Consider the following 17,455-nt stretch of genomic DNA (forward strand, 5'->3'; position numbering starts at 1 on the left):
CTGAGCTGCCAGCTGTAGTTGTTGTTGTTGTTTTTGGCATTAACGAGATGAACGAACAGCGATAGAAAAATTCAATGTCATGGTGGCTTTTGGCTTGTGGGGTGGGGTGTGACGGGGTGTGGTGGGGTTGGGCAGCGATATGTGGCAACAACATTGACATTTGCATCGTTAGCCGGAGATCTGGCAGCGCTGACAGAGAGCAACAGCTGTTGTTGTTATCGTTGTTGCTTCATTAGACGAAATAAAAACTGGCTGGTTAATAAGGCAACTCAAGTCAATCAGCAGCAACAACCACAGCAGTTGTTAGCCAAATGCCGTTTGCCGTTGCCGTTGTCGTTGCCGTTGTCGTTGCCATTGCATCTTGTGGCAGCCACAAACCGGTCAAAATTAACCTACTTAACCGAGCAACGTCCGCTGTTGTTGCCTTTCCCCCAAAAAATATAACAACAAAAAAAAAAAAAGCAAAGGGAAAAAATACCCGAAAACCCACAAGAAAATCTCAAAGCAAAACAAATCTTTGGACGTGCCACAGATGAAGATGATGCAGCTTGTGGCAGTCAGTCCTCCCTTCGCCTAACTTGTTGGCATATTCAAAGAAATTTTCAAATCATAATTATCATTAACATTTCTCCCTCGTTTGCCTTGATTCGTGAGTGTGGACAGAGTATTCGTGACAGCTCACGTGACCATCGCTAGTTTGCCCTAGAAACATTGTGAGATAACTTAAGATTACTATAGATTAATATAGAAATTCTACCCTCTGCTTGGTTTAACTTTCATGACCTAACTTACTGTTTATATATATTAACTTGACAAAGAATACAAAGAATACTCATACAGAAAATAACATTCTCTATAGAGAAAGAAAGAAGAGAACTATAATATTTCTAAATATACCTAAGCAAGGCAATTTCTAAACTTTAGGAAATTGAATGAAAAGTTATGCTAAGTTGAAATTATATTAAAGTTTTCTTAATAATGAGAAATTTTAAAAAATATTTGAAGAGAACTGTGAACTATTAATTGCTCGATTTCATTACAAAAATGCTAACAAGTTTGAAAGAGAAAAGCTTTTTCTTATAGAGAACAAATCAAAAAATTTACTAACTAACTAAATTGCTTGAGTTTATAATGAGAAAACTATGAAATAACTGAAAGAAACAAAAAAAAAATCATTGGAAATATCTTTGTATATTTTTAAATTCTAAATAATAAAATTTATAATATAATATATCAATTTTTTGGTACTCAAATAGTTTTGCCATTAGAAGAAGCAGTTTAAAAAGTGCTGCACATTCTAGAGCACTTTGTGGTTCTGCAAGTTAAGATAACTAACCGCAGGTTAACATAAATCTCTAGGGAATCATGGCGAGAAAAAGAGTTCATAATGAGAATGCTATCAAATAACCGATAGATAAACCCAACCTTATAAGCGCAAAGGAAACAAGCAAATAGAGAGGAACGAAGAGGAGATAGAAAGAAGCAGGAACTATCGCATTTCATAAGATATCATGTCAAATGGGTGGCAATGTCTGCTGTCAGATTGAGGTTGAGATTTTGTCTCAGAGTCATTTTGTGGTGATTCTCGTTCTGGTTGTGGCATAGATTATTAGATTTCCCTAGATGTTGTTAATGGTTTGTTTTCTGCCTCTACTTTTTTTTTTTCTTTTTTTTTTGAGGTTAACCGCGCTGCGAAATTGAAAAAGTAGAAGAGGAAGAAGAAGAAGAGAAAAAATGGGAAAATAAATAAGAATTGAAATGGAATGGAAAACTTAACCGCAATCAGGTCTAACACTAACTCTCATCATCATCTCGATATCATCATGTGGCTGGAGTTGCAACTTCGTTCTGCAGCTGGCCATTTGACCAGGGTTAATTGATTATCATGGCGTTGCCACAATTTGCTGCATGCTGTTGCCTGCGTGTTGCAAAGGCGCAAATGAAGATTACAGTTGTTTCTTTTTTTTTATTTTTATTTTTGTTTCGTTTCGTTTCGGAACGCAAATGACAAGCGTCACGAGATCAAAGCATAAAGGAAAATCCAAATTAGAATTTGCCATAGATTTAAACCGCTCACCCCTCCCCCCCCCTTGCTACCATGCAAACACCCGCTTGTTACGCCCTAACAATCTGGTGTGCCATTTTGGCCAGTTACGTATAGTGGTAGCAGACGTGACTGCAACTCCTTCGTGTTGCAGTTGCAACACCAAAAACAGGCCGGCAAATGGCTGGAAAATCAAGTGATTACTGTCTAGCATCACGAGTAATGAAACGTGACTCAAATCGCAGTTAAACACCCCAGCGACACACACACACACACACTACACACACACACTACACACACGCAAGCACAACAAATCCCAAAACGAAACGAGCTAAAACACAAGGCAAACAGCAATTAGAACAGTCCAAAAACAACTTGCAGGCAACAAGACCAAAACAGGAGATAGAACAAGCCGAGTGGCAGGAGCAGATGAAGGCGGGAGGAGCAGAAGGAGGTGGGGCAGCTGTGGCAGCATTGAGAGCTACATCATCAATGTCGTTGCATGTCAGCCATTTGGATAATGGCGACCATTTGCTGTGCACAGTGTCGACTTGCTCTTGCTCCTGACAGTCAGAACAGGATGTTTTTCTACTCTTTTCCCCGCCTTCCCCTCCTGCTCCTCCTCCTGCTCCTCCTGCTCCTCCAGCTCCTCTGCTTCATCGTCTTCATTTTGTTTAGGATGTGCAACAAGACACCAACTACAAGCATTTCCGTCTGTGTCTCTGTGTGTGTGTGTATGTGTGTGTGTGTGTGTGTGTTAGCCCAAAGGGCTACTTACCCAGGTTAACAAGAGCAACTGTTGTTCTTTTGCCGCAGGTGGTAGAAAAACGGGGTAAGAGGGGAAAGACTGCAGGTCTTGCAGCTTAGGAATGCAAAGTTTAAAGTTTACAGCGAGTCGAGTGTATGGAGAATACAGTACATGAGTCTAGCTATCAATTGATTAGGTTTCTGATTGCTTTTAGTGCAAAAGGATGCAGTTAAAAGAACTCGATGTATGCAATGCGAGATACATTGCGAGATACATTTCGAGATACATTTCGAGATACATTTCAGACGTTGAACAAGATGAATTTAAGATCCATAACAAGCTACTCCATAGGCAAATTTCTTTATATAAATTACTTTAATAAACTTTTAAGCTTCCTTAAACTTAAATCAAATATATAGGAAAGAATAACGAAAAACTTCAAATAGAACTTCTTTATAGTAAGCCAGCCTTTAACAAGCTTTTCTATAACGACCCGTTTAATTAAAAACTTCATTATAAAGTCTTGATTTACAGCTAACTTCTCTATAAATTGTTGTGCATCACTAAAATAAACAATCATATAAGGCTCCTTTTTAAAAACCAACCAAGAAACCAACTGAGAACAAAAATATGTATTAAACATTAATGACTTTATTTTATAATTGTATTTATATTAAACTGCTTTATTATAATATTCTCTAATTGAACTTCTCTATTGGTCTTCCGAACAACTCTTTCAAAACCCGCTTTTCTATTACAAAAGTTCTCCCAAGGATACTTATCTTGAATTAATTACTCCAAAAGAATATTTTCAATAACAAACGTTAAAAGGAATCTTTTTGCAACAATTATTTATATTTAATGGAATTTCTCTCAGAAAAACTTCTCCACAAAAAACTTCTCTAAAGCGTAACACAACTGCCAGTTTAAAAGTCTTCTCCTACAATTTAAGTTTAAGAAATTTTCAACAGTTATTGGTATTGTAAAAGTTGTTCTCTTACTCTTTATTTTTCACCCTCTCTTGCTTCTTCTGTATCTTTTTATTTTTGTCTCTTTCCCCCTTCATTAAGTAAGTTCATCATGCAAACCTCGTCGAACTCGACTAACTTCCAACTATTTGCAGTTAGAGCAAATAAAACTTAATTGCTACTCGCGGCTAGTTCGGCTTAGAAAGGTTCCACTGTAGTAACAGAGTTGAATGCCATAACTATAAATTAAAGCTAATTTCAGGTTATGTTTGCCCTTGCTAATTAGATCATTTTATGCAAAAGTTGCAAAGTTGCCGGCTTGATTTATAATCCAAGCCAAAAGAGTTTCACTTGTGGCGCATTTACTCGCCTGGAATCGAAACGCTATAAATGGTAATAGCCACGACCATAGACCATATCCATATCCATATCACATATCACATATCCCATATACATATCCGTTGTCTTTGCCTCTGTTTGAGCTGAGGGCATTTTTATTCTGGGCACAAGCATTTGCATATGTTGGGCTCCAAAGTTAAGGTAACCAAATATTTCTTGGGGTCGCCAAAAAGGTTGGGTCCGTTAGCAGCTATGCAAATCTACGCCACGCCCAATGGGGCCAGCTTGCAACGGCGTGGCACACACACACACACATACACACACACATGTGTGTTCTGGTTTCGCTCTGTTTACAAATGCAATACTGACACTGCAACACCAGGCAACTTGCCACTTGGTAGGCAGCTACACTGAAAAAATACACCAACTTCTAAATCAAAAACATTTATCTGAAATATTTTGTTTTTAAACCAAGACCATTTGAAGACCATATTAATTATACTAAGAATATTAATCTATATAATCTATTTATAATAATAAGAAACATTTATAAAATCACCAACAACAGAATTTAAATTAAACTCAAAACAACAATAAAAAATTATACATTTAAAAATCATTTCCAATATATATTTATTTTTTTTTGACTTAAATTGTTAGAACATTTATTCTTAAAATAAGAACTTGATCCTATGCCAAATGCTCTTAAAACAAATACGAGTTTTGTTAATTGAAGAATTTTATGTGCTCATTTTTAAGACCTAAACTCGTAGAGTTGAGACAAAAATCTTGATTTTAGAACATTTTTAGTATCAGTGTAGGCAAGAATCGTTTGCAGGCAGCTAAGATATCATCACACACATACACACCTAGCTGGTGTTTAAAATATTTCACTTTTGGCCCTGGCCCTGGCCCTGCCGCCCACCGTTGCAAGAAGATAAACAGCAGCAGTCGCTTTTGTTGCTGCCACAACAATGGACACAGCTGAGCTCCGAGGATGATTTCTTGGACACCAACTCTGACTGCAACTGCGACTGGGATTCTGCTGGTAAACGGCAAATGGCAAACGGCAAATGGCAAATGGCAAACGGCAAATGTAATTCATGGCATTAAAACACAAGGCAGAGGCCTCAAAATGGAAAATTGCCATGCATAACAATTTTTTTTTTTTCTTTCTATGTTTTTTTTCTCCTCCAGTTTTTGTTTTTTTTTTTTTTGTTTATTATAAAGACTTGCAAAGTGCGCGCTAGAGGGCAACTGGTGAGGCGGTAGGCGGTTGGCAGAGGGCAGGGTTAACAATTTATGCGAAGCGAACGCAATTCTGTTCGAGATACTCGTATCAAAAAAGTTTCCATGAAACTCGCTTTGGCCTGTGTTACGATACAAGATCGAGCGAGCTGATTATGCGTTGAACATTGTTAGGTTTTTTCGGATTTACTTCTTTTTTTTTTTGCTATAAAGTCCAGTCGCCGTTAGATTAGACACTACACACAGGCTACAGCAAACGGAGCAACTCGTGTCAAAGCCTGCCAAAATCTAGCTAGTTTCAGCTGCGATAAATAGCTAAATTGCAGAATTTCACGCAAACGAAATATTGTGAATTCATTAAAGTTATTAATTTCCAAAATCAAATAAGTCGCTTAAATATATTTACATATTAATTACGATACGTCGATAATTTCCTTTTTTTATATTAAATTTCAATTTTTTCAATTGCTTAAGTTGATATTTATCAAGTTTTACTTACTCAATATAATCAAAAAATCATAAAATATTTTTTTTTTTTAATAAGATTGAAAACTTTTGTTAATAACCTACTTATTTGATATAAGCTATCAATAACTGTCTAGTTTCAATAATAACGAACAACTTTTGATATTTAATGCACATTATTTCTGATCTTTTACTTAAAATTCCATCATTTTCATGTTCTTTGTGTATTGATAAATATTTCTTACTGATAGCTCAATACCATTCCTTAAAAAATATCAATTAGTTGCTTATAACGTTGCAACTTGTCGAGACTCTTCCAACTCTGGCTTCAAATAGAATCTAGTATAGCTGAAAAGAAGTCAAACTGGCAACACTGACATGCAACTGTAGTGTTGTATGTATCTATTGCTCTGGATTCCAATTAAGTGATCGGTTCAGCACATCAACCCATCCCATTCCAGGGCCAACTCAACTCAGCAGATGAACCGATCAACGGATCAGAGCAGCTGCAGCAACAGCAGCAACATCAGCAGCAACAACAGCAGCAACAACAACATTAGCATCAATGTCAGCTCCTGGCCATGGTAGTAGCATCATGGTAGTCTCTGTCTCAGTCTCAGTTGTGTTAGCTGACTGCCCAATTCAATTAACTTTCACTGCGCACAGGCAGCTCGGCTCCATTATGATTCTGTTCAGGCAACAAGCTGCCACTTCCAACTGCCTCAAGTTGCCTCAAGTTTAGAGCTTATCTCAGCGCTTGCGTCTGCAGCACGTTTGAAGCGGGCCGCCCCGCAAGCAACTGCTCTAATACGTACCGCTTTTTATGTACGTATGTACGTATGTCGTGTGTCATTAAGTAACGGTAATTTACCACAAACACCGACGCGCGATACGCGTTGGGTTAACCCAAAGTACTGAGCGTAATCGAGGCAGCCCCTGGGCCAACATCGTGGAGGGTTGTCGATGTATGCGGGTTTTTAGCCACCATTTCATGCTCATGCTTTTATTACGCCAATTTGCTGTTCTTCTTCATTTTATGAGCTTATTAGAAACAAAAAATAGACCGAAGAAGACTCTACAACAAGCAGCAACAACAACGACTGGTGCTGCACTAAAAAACTTTAACAACTAAACAAAAGACTTAAGCGACAAACGTGGCAGGCAAGCCTTTGCTTTTGCTGCTTCTTCTTCTGCCCATTTTTTATGAGTTACTTGCAGCAATTGCCGTTAATGATCGGACACTTTTATATATTTACTACATATATCTATGTATATGGCGCAATTTATTTAAAATTTTATACATTATATTTTCCATAAATAAATCAAGTTTTTATTTTTCTCTGTGGAATTTTGTTAACAAAACTTTTGCTTTTACTTTCAGATTCTACAACGAAAGCAAAGTTTAAGCAGACAACAACAGAAGGTAAGTTTCTAAAAAAAATGATAAATATATTTATAAACAGCTTAAAAAGCGTGTGGTACACTAGTAGATACCCTGTAAGTAGCATTAAAAACTGAAAAGTAGTAACTAAAGTTATAAATTTCACAATTTCAAATTAATTAGGTAGCTGATGCTGAGATCTTAACGGATACTCAGCTGATTGATTTAATAACATTAAAAGTAAATACCCTTCTTTATCAGTACAGGGTATTAACGGAAAAAATAGAGACGGTGAAATGATTGATTATACTTTTGGCATTCTTTCATTTCATTTTCATTCAGTTGTGATTTGTTGCTGCCACACTTAATTGTTAAACAATTCACAAATAGTATATATTATGTGTAACCATAAGGCATTTTTTGATAAGCTTGTTGTTGTTGTTTATTGCTGGCAGGGCGCGTTTTGACCATAAAAGCTGAGAAAACATGGGAAATCGTTGTAAAAAAACACAGCAAAAAAATATATATAAAAAAAAAATAATAAACTATGCAAAACTTTTATGGGTAGAGAGGGTGGTAGAGGGTAGAAAGAGAGGGGTATTGGCCATTAGCTGCGACACGACTGCTGCTGTTGTTACTGCTGTTGTCGGAGCTGAATCTGAAGTTTGTTCTATGGACGAAGCTTCGCTTTCACCGAAATCATTTTATTTATTGAATTCTGTGCATGTCGAGCACGTTTGCACGAAACAACGGACGGACGGACTGACGGACGGACTGACGGACGGACGATGGAACTTTGAGCAAATGCGACATTTGGAACATGTACGCGAATATGTGCTGGAAAAAGTCGCGATTGTCAAGGAGCAACAACAGCAACAACAGCAACAACAACAACAGCCAAAGTGCTAAATAAAACTAAAGACAGAGGCAGAAACAGATACCGAGTTTGGGGAAATGAAGTGGGAAGGGGGTGCGGGGGGAGGCATTGGACATATGACAACGGCCTAGCACATGTTGGCATGCCAATGAATTTTAGCCACGATCCCGTAGCAAATGTTGTTGCCACTGGCAACGCCACTCCCCCCCTCGCCTTCTGCCTCCTGCCTCCAGCCATCGAGCCTGAGTGGCATGTGAATGAGACGCCATCGAAGTAAAATTGTTACAGACTTTAGTTTCGTGTGTTTTTCATGTTGTTGTTCTTGTTGCTGTCCAGAAATTGTCTTAGGTCGTGCCAACAACGAGGCGCATTATAAAAATGTACAGCAACAACAACAAAGCAAACAACTCGTACAACAACAACAACTTGGCCCTATGAAAATGAAAATGAAAAGTTCTCAAGCCAAGTTTTCAGTAAATGTGAAAACCTTTTGACAGTGCACGTCGCACTCAAACAGTCACAGCCCAGAGAGAGAGAGAGAGAGAGAGAGAGAGAGAGAGAGAGAGAGAGAGAGAGAGAGATAGAAAGAGAGAGAGATAGTGCAAGACACATGTATGTGCTCCACATTTAGAATACCAACAGCATAAAGTCAAGCGACAAATTCACCTAAAACAAATAAAAATAAAAATAAAAAGAAAACTAAAAGAAATGTCAATGTGAAAATCAGAGCAAAGCACAAGCAGTTGGCTTTAATGACAGCCAGACTGCAAAACAGAGGTGGAACGATGGAAACGAGGGGGGGACGGGGGTACAGAGACCCAAGTAAATCGTTAAGCTGACTGAACAAATTAAATGACCGCAATTGGGCTGTAAAAATAAGCGTAGAAATCACATTTAATTGTCGCCGCTAGCTTCTTTAAGCAATTTCTCCAATTGAAAATAATCGATTTGAAATTTTGGACTATTAAGAGCTCAACATTAACATAGAGAATTGATTTTAACCAAATAATTGATAATTAATTCTTCGAGCCATAAATAAAAATGGTCGATAACTGCAGAATGGTAATGAAACAAAATATAAAATTTTCAAAAGCAACAATAATCTTAAAATTGATTATTTTGCATGTAAAAGTTAAAGATAAATTTAGCATTTAAAGCAAATACATATCCAATTAATTATTTTGTTCGATTACTGACTAACTAACTAATTGAAAGTTATCGATACGAGTTATCGATGAAAGCAAAAATCTGCATAAAATGTTAGATATCAGAAATGAAGTTTAAAAAACATTTATTTAAAAACAACTTATCGTTCAAAACTGTAAAACATTAATTCGATTTATCGATAGACGCATGCACATCACTAGCATGCATTTAATCGCCCCCACAGTTGACCGCAAAAACTCATTTACTGACAGGCTGACAAGAGAAAGAGGAAGATAGCGAGTGGGCGAGGGGAACGTGAGAGTGCAACGTGTTGCACATTGAAACTGGTTTGATTTGTCGGCCAAGACCAAAGCTGCAGTCACAGCCAAATGGCGTCAAATGAGCCGCCCGCCCCAAAAGAAGCCGAAAAAACGACAAGAATGAAAAATCTGTGCTCGTCGTAGTCAGCCAGCTGATGTCTGACCCACAAGCATTTGGAGAAGAGAATTTGCATGCCCCGCTGTGGCACAGACCGTTAACAGTTGCTGCAACCAAATCTTTTCACAATCAACAGCACAGTCTGTCTATGTCTGTGTGTATGTTTGTCTGTGTGTGTGTGTGTGTGGGACTTGGCCCACTTTACGATGTGATGTGACCGCAATTGCAGCTTATTGTTGTAGTTGTTTCTGTTGTTGTTGTTGTTGCCACTTTGCAACATCGACTTCTAATCGCTGCAACACTGCCACATGCTGTCAATAAAAAGAGAAAGGGCTGAGGAAAGCCAACGCACTTTCCCACTAACGCACCTGCGTGTGGGCCCAAAACCAACTGGGCCAAGTGCCAATTGGCCAATACACGCATTTATTTAACGCTCAATTTATCGATAATTTGTAATCTAGTAGAGTCCAAATTAAAAGAAATAATAGATAAACTCTTAATCATATTAAAGCTCACAAGTTGTTATATGGCAAGTGAAAGCTTGAAAAGCTCAGTATTAAATAATCCTTGAAAGTTTTTTTTGTGAAAACAAAAATGAAATTAACTAAGCTTAAAAAGTTGATTTATTTAATGCTCAATTTATCGATAATTTGTAATCTAGAAGAGTCAAAATTAAAAGAAATAATAGATAATCTTTTAATAATATTAAAGCTCACAAGTTGTAATATTGGAAAGTGAAAGCTTGAAAAGCTCAGTATTTAATAATCCTTAAAAGTTTTTTTTGTGAAAACCAAATGAAATAAACTAAGCTGAAAAAGTTGATGAAAAATGTCAAGCACTTTTAAAGTTTATAAACAACTTAAGCTGAAATGGATAAATCAGTTCTTAGCAGAAATTTATGTTATGATTTAAATTCATTCAAATTTTAATTCTAATTTAAATTTGTCTGATTAATCCAATAAAAAAGAGTGCTGAAAACTCAACTTATACACAAAAATTCTACAAAAATTAAGAAATATTATTTTTTTGCCTTTTTTGACACAAAATGGAAAGTGTCATTCCTAGAGCCAAAAGCAAAAATTCCAATGGGAATTTTGCCCTTTGGAATTGTGCGTCATTAACGTGCAACAAGGCGGCGGCATCACATCACGAGCGTTTAGCAAACAAAATGCCAAATGCATTAGCATTCAACTTGATCAAATCACAACGAAGATGATGATGATGATGATGATGATGATGAAGCAAATAATGATGATGATGCTGAGACTAATGACAGGCCCTGAAAGTCGCGTTCGTCCACTTATTTCTTAGGCAGCAGCAACTGTTGCCGTTGTTGTTGCTGTTGTTGTTGCTGTTGTTGTTGTTCTTGTTGTTGCTGCTGCTACGTGCGTAGCATTTGGCGATGACTGTTGCGGATTATGTGGCGACCTTTGTGTGCCGCCCCAGTCAATGCAACAAGAACAACAAACAGACTGACAGACAGACAGACGGACAGACGGACAGACAGACAGACAGGTAACAACATGAAGGGGCAACAATTTCTATGCTGTGGCAAATGCACAATTCAAATCGAAAAGCATTTCAATGTGCCCCATTGTGATGGGCAATCGGTGGCAGGCCGGCAATAACAACAACAATTTTAACTACAGCGACAACAACAACTGTTTCTATCGCGCTGCCGATCTGTTGTCTGCCAAGTTAACTTGGCTAAGAAGGCGACGGCGACGGCGAAGGCAACTTGAGTTATGCAGTCATTTCTCAAAGATCTTCAGTTGTTGTTTTTGTTGTTGTTGCTGTTGCTGTTGCTGTTATTGTAGTTGCTGTTGTGTGCTTGATTTCCGTTTTGTTGTTCTTGTTGTTGTTGTTGTTGTATTCTAACGCTTATCTCAGACTGTTAACCAGGTCAACTAACGGCAACGGCCGCAAGCTGTTAAAGCCAACTTAAACAAATAACACTCATTCATTCAGACTCGTAATCTCTATCACCCGCTCTTGCTCTTCCTCTCTTTCTCCCTATCTATCTCCCTCTCTCTACCTCTCTCTCTCCCTCTCTCTCTCTCTCTCTCTCATTCACGCTGTCGTTAACTTTTAGCCCGCATCTGTTGCCAATCTCTCTCAGCTCCCTCTGACACACTCTCCATCTCTCTCTCACTCCCTGTTTATCGTCCTATTTCACTCGCGCAATTTACGCACACATTACGAGCATATTCAATTTTCATATTGGTTTTTTTTAGCTTTCTTACATTTGCAACAGTGAGAAAGACAGAGAGAGAGAGAGAGAGAATGGTAGAAAGAGGAAAGAGCGGCAACAAGCTGCGACTTCATTTTATTAATAATGGCAAATAATTGTTACAAATGCGCGTAATTTCTTTTCAGCATTTCAAATTGGCCAGCTTTCTAAGCCGATTTGCCTAATGGCCCAAAGAACAGTTAGGGTCCCGTCACAACAACAACAACAGCAACAAAAACAATTGGTACATTTCAGTTGGCAACTGGCGCAGTCGTTGCCATTAACATCAAAACTGTTCCCTCTCCATTTTCAGTTCATCTTCTTTTGACCATTTTCATAGCCCATCTCTGGGCCATTAGCCAACTAATAGCTGCCTAATGAAGCCGACGCAGCAACAATTTCCATTTGAACGCAATAAATTTTGATCAAAAAATTAAAAAACATAAAAAATACAGCACAAATCAGCGCAAGTTTGTTGCCCAAGTCATTCGTTTTGTTGTCTCTCGGCTGCAACTGCAACTGCAACTGCTGCTGTGTTGTTATTAATGTTTAAGCAAACACATTGCCAATGACAACATTGTTGCCATCAATCATGGCACAGCCAGTTGCACTCATGCTGATACCCTGTAAAAACAACTACAATAATTCAACAACTAACTTTGGTCACCCGCTGCGTGCGGCAGCTACTACAATTACTCTCTTGCTGCTACTATTACTTTTTAACAACCACTACTACTATTTGCTGACACTACTAATATTGCTACAACTACTATTAATAAAAGTATATTTCTTCTACTATTATTGCTACTACTTTTTCTTTTGCTATTAAATTTACTCGTGCTGTAGCTACTGCTGGTACGACTACTATTTTTGCTACTATAACGCTGCTTCTGCTCCATTTAAAACTACTTATATTTCTGCTACTATTTCTAATATTATTGTATTATTGCTACTATCCTTATGACTATAGTTCTTGCTAATTTTGGGAATTTTTTTATTTTCTATTGTTTTCATCTGTTCTATTGCTTAAATATGTTATGAAATATACAAATGTTATTTTGTGCTTGTTTTCACATTCTAATTTTTAAATTATTTTCTGCTTAAATACTACTTCATTAAATAATTTGTTGGCTACTTTTATTTCAACTTGTATTCTTACTTCTACTATTATTCTCGCTGCTGCCAATAGTATTTCTATTTAAAACTTGCATGCATACTACTATTCTGCCAATTTTTGTTAATGCAATTACAGGGTAGCTGCTAGTCGCATCTAGTTAAATATATATCTCTCTCACAGTTGCGTGCCGCATTTAAGCTCTAAATGAAAAGTATTTGCTGTGCAAGTATTTTAAAAGTCTGTATGTGTCAGTGTGTGTTTAAGCTGTGTGTGTGTGTGTGTGAGGCATGCAAGTGTGTGTGTGTGTGTGTGTGTGTGGTGTGTGTAAAATGGCATAAAAATCACACACAACATAATTCTCAACAAACACAGCGAAAACACAACAGAAAACATGCACAATCATTCAGCAACATGCAACATGCAGCATTCCATTCCATTCCGTTCGCCAGTTGCAACGTCACGTGCGGCAGCTTCCCGCACTTCACTCTGCTCCCTCCCTCCCTCTGCAGCATTTCCCCTGTCCCAGAATGTTGTTAATGTCCTGCTGTGGTTTAATTAAATGCTGGTTTTTAAAATTGCAACTGCAAAATGAGCCACAATGGGCCACTTAGGAGCACACACACACACACACACACACACACACACACACATACAGACTGAAGAGGCAACTCACAAGTGGCCGCATTTGCTTATCGAGCCGGTTGCTGCCTCGCGTTTGTGGCATGTTGCCATGTAGCAAGCAAATTGGTCATCTTCATGTGGCATCTTTAGCAATGCCTCTTGCTGTTGCTGTTGCAACAACAACAACAACAATGCGAAAAATAGCAACAACTGTTGTTGCTGGCGCATTCAATTATTTCCATGTCCTGATTGTCTTGTCGTGCGGCCAGCGCGAGTTTTGCATTTAAAAATAGGCCGGCACAACTTTAAATTGCACAATTTTTAATGAGCTGCTTTTGCCTTGGCAAATGCCCCCTTCCCTTCCCTGGCTGTAGCGCCAGCAACAGTTGCAGCTGGTAAAGTGTCAGGCGTGTTGTAATGAGCGATACCTGGGCTAAAAATACGACAAGGCAACAATCCAACAAACTGATAAGATAACATACACATACACATATATCTATATATATATAGATGCATTTATGTAGGAGCTACAAGTTGTCATGTTCATTTGAGCAACATCTTGAGTTATTCACATTTTACACGTATTCGCAATTATGAATACTTCTTGTTACATGTTGTCGCACTCAAAGCTATCATCGAGGAACGACAAAGCTTTAAGCTCTTCTAAGAACGCGATTAAAACTAAAACGTTTTAATAACTGCCCAACATTTAAAGCTTTAATGTGCTTAGAATTAAAGCAATTGCAGTCAAACACTTAAGGCTTTCATGTGCTTTCGATAAACATAATTATAATGCATGCTAGTGCTTTCATTATTATCAATAAAACAACAATGCACTTGCAATTGTCATACATGCTTTAATTGATTTTTAAACAAATATTTTTTATCAATCTTCAAAAGCTAAAGGCTTTAAATATGTTTAATTTTAGTGAAAATTTGATTGCTTTCATTTAATAGTAGGCCTTAACTTTTTATTGAATTTATTGCAGCTCCTCAATTCAATTGTAGTTGACAACTTTCCTGCGTTCATAATGCAATTAAAATTTGTAAGAAAAAAAAATGTATTTGCTTGTCTATGATTTCAATTCAATCAATTAGCCGCTTTCAAATACTCAGTTCAATTTTCTTCTGTTTCAATTGATTTTTATAAGTCGCATTAAAGGCTTAAAACTTTCAAGTGCTTTCCATGCAATTGGTTGTAATTAGAAAATTAAAGCTTTCCTTAACTTTCCATTTATTCATTTATTATTTAGCGCTTCAAGTTTTTAATTAATAATTTATTTAAAGTCAACGAAAAGCAAACGTTAAAAAGTAATAAGAAGTTATAAATACATTAAATTAAAAAATATGGTTTTAAAAATAGTAATTAAAATTAAATATGTAAAACTTTCTATTCCCCTGCTTTCATATCAATTTTGAAAGAAGAATTATTGAATAAATTAAATTCAAGTAATATTATAAGTAATTAATTTATAATACATAACATTTGATTAACCTTTCTTTATATTTATTTCTATATTGAACTTAAATTCTTATCTAGTACACTTTTGCTTTTCTCGTTTAAGTACACATTTAATCTGTACGAATCCAAACACTTTCAATTTATAGACTCTGTAGCAATAGAACAATGAAAGGGTTTGCCATTAGAATCAGTTGAGACACAAATGAGAGTTATAAATACTTTTCTCAAAAAAAAAAAGATAGACCCAGTAAAATAAATAGAGACAGGCAGAGAGAGGGAGTAAGATAGAGTGAGAAAAAGAGAAAACGAGTGAGAGAGATATAAAGGGTCAACATTTTGCAGTTAATTGTAATTTCTACGCGCATTGAAGCCGCATCATCATCATCATAATTGCCATAAATCATGCAATGCTGCACTTGCCACAGCCACAGTCATAGCCATAGATATAGCCACAGTCGGGTTTGCCACATTGCCACACTGTGAACTGACCAGCAGCTCTTCTAGCTATCGTTATCCGCCACATTCCGCGACTCAAATGCGCTCTAATGACTCCTGTTCTTTGTCCAAGTTGCAGCTCCCTGGCTAATGGCTTTGCCTTGGCATAACTTCCGCATCTCGAGCTGCAGATTGGAGTTGCAGCAGTTTCAGTTTGAAATTGGGGATGGGTATCGTTATGCTGTTATCGATATTCTATCGATACACGAAAACAAAAGTTCAATTTCAAGTATATCAAGATTACTGAACTTTTGACACTGTTTTGGATTAATATTATCCTGAAATTTCATTTTATATTTAATTTATTTATAAACAAGACAATTAAATCTTTAAAATAATGAATAAATTCATGTCGAATTAGGATACTGTTAAGAAATGTTTTTTCTTCTGTTTCTGCTTATGGAATATATGCTCAAATTTATATGTTTAAAAATGGTTCCATCTATATTTTCCCAATTTGATTTGCTTATAATTATGAAAGACAATTCATTACTTTGATAGATTATTTTGTATTTTATTTGGATATGGTATTCTATCGAATATTTTTTCCAACGTCAATATCGATATTTTTTAGCCGAAATCCCATCACTAATTGGAAGTTGTTGGCTGCTTCGTGCCGCTGAGTTGTCTGCTTCCAGGAAAGCGACCCACACAGCTGATTGAAATCGAATTTCCAAACATCGAACGATCGATTGAGCTGCATCCACTCCCACTAGCTGTCTCTCTCGCTCTCTCTCTCTATCACGCACTCTCTGTCTCTCTCTCTCTCTCTCTGACAGCTGCATTTGCATGAGGAATTTATGAAATGTGGCGCAGTGTGTGACCTGCCAGACCAAGAGTACGCGAACTTGCTCCTCTCCAATCTCAACTTATTTTTTAATGGCGTGGGCAAATACCACACCCCGTTTCCACTTTAGTGCCCAGCACATGCATATCTTCCAACTGCATCAGAGCAGCGAGTGCCAGCAAGAGGTGAGTGTGGGGGGAAGCTGCACTTTCAAATATATTTTACTGCCCAAGTCCGCCTATTTTCCTGGTGTTTGCTGAAACAACCTTGAGGCAGTCCAACTGCAGACTCCGACTCAGAATTAGAGTTGAAGTTGAAGTTGGAGTCGGTCTTTTGAGCTTCTCCAGCTTCTCTAGCTCGTATCGGGATATCGCTGCGTTCAACTTGTTATGCAATAAATTTCCGGTTCTAAGGCAAAAAAAAAAAAAAAAAACATTATTTGCAACACATAAAACTTTGGCCAAATACAAGCGACCAAACGAGGCAGCAATCTGGCCACCTTTCACTTCCAACATCTCCTGCCTCTCGAGCTTCTCATGCTTCTCCTCCTCCCCCTGATCTCCCTGCTTCATCTTTCGCTCTTGCTACTTTATGCTTAAATATTGTTCCATTTTCGTTTGGCTTTTTGACGTTAAATGCGCAACGAATGCAACGCGACGCAACTTGCAACTGGCAAACTTGCAACTGGCAAACTTGCAACTAGCAACACCTGTGGCACATCCCTGACAAGCAGTCAGCCTGATTCTGTTTCTGTTTCAATCATATCGCATGCAATTCACGCCGATCACGCGAATCAGTGAGAGTGGGGAGAGGGGAAATGGCATGGGGCATGAGCAGCTGCATGCCCCAACTAGTTCTGTATGCTGCTCATTTTAAGTGGGTGTCAACTTTACAAATTAGTAACGGCATTTAATAGCACACACACACAAACACACACACCTTGCTTTACTGCTGCTGTCTTGACAAAACAAGTTTGGGTTCTAAGTCATTTGTTTTATGCACAACTTATGTCCAAAAACTGTTTTGCCACTCAACTTTCGCAACTGGTTTAAGCCACCGTTTGTGGCAATCATCTTTTTTTTCAGCTAA

The 17,455-nt window shown here is 37.5% G+C and overlaps 1 long non-coding RNA gene across 1 annotated transcript in view; it reads left to right on the top strand.

The window, feature by feature from the left end:
- LOC117794049 overlaps window positions 1-17,455 on the top strand; it is a 42,928-nt gene that overhangs the window by 16,771 nt on the left and 8,702 nt on the right. Inside the window, exon 3 of the long non-coding RNA XR_004618350.1 lies at window positions 7,194-7,235. This is a non-coding gene — a long non-coding RNA (uncharacterized LOC117794049). The remainder of the gene's footprint in view (window positions 1-7,193; window positions 7,236-17,455) is intronic.

The sequence above is a fragment of the Drosophila innubila genome, chromosome X (genome assembly GCF_004354385.1).
Source record: "Drosophila innubila isolate TH190305 chromosome X, UK_Dinn_1.0, whole genome shotgun sequence".
NCBI lineage: Eukaryota > Metazoa > Arthropoda > Insecta > Diptera > Drosophilidae > Drosophila > Drosophila innubila.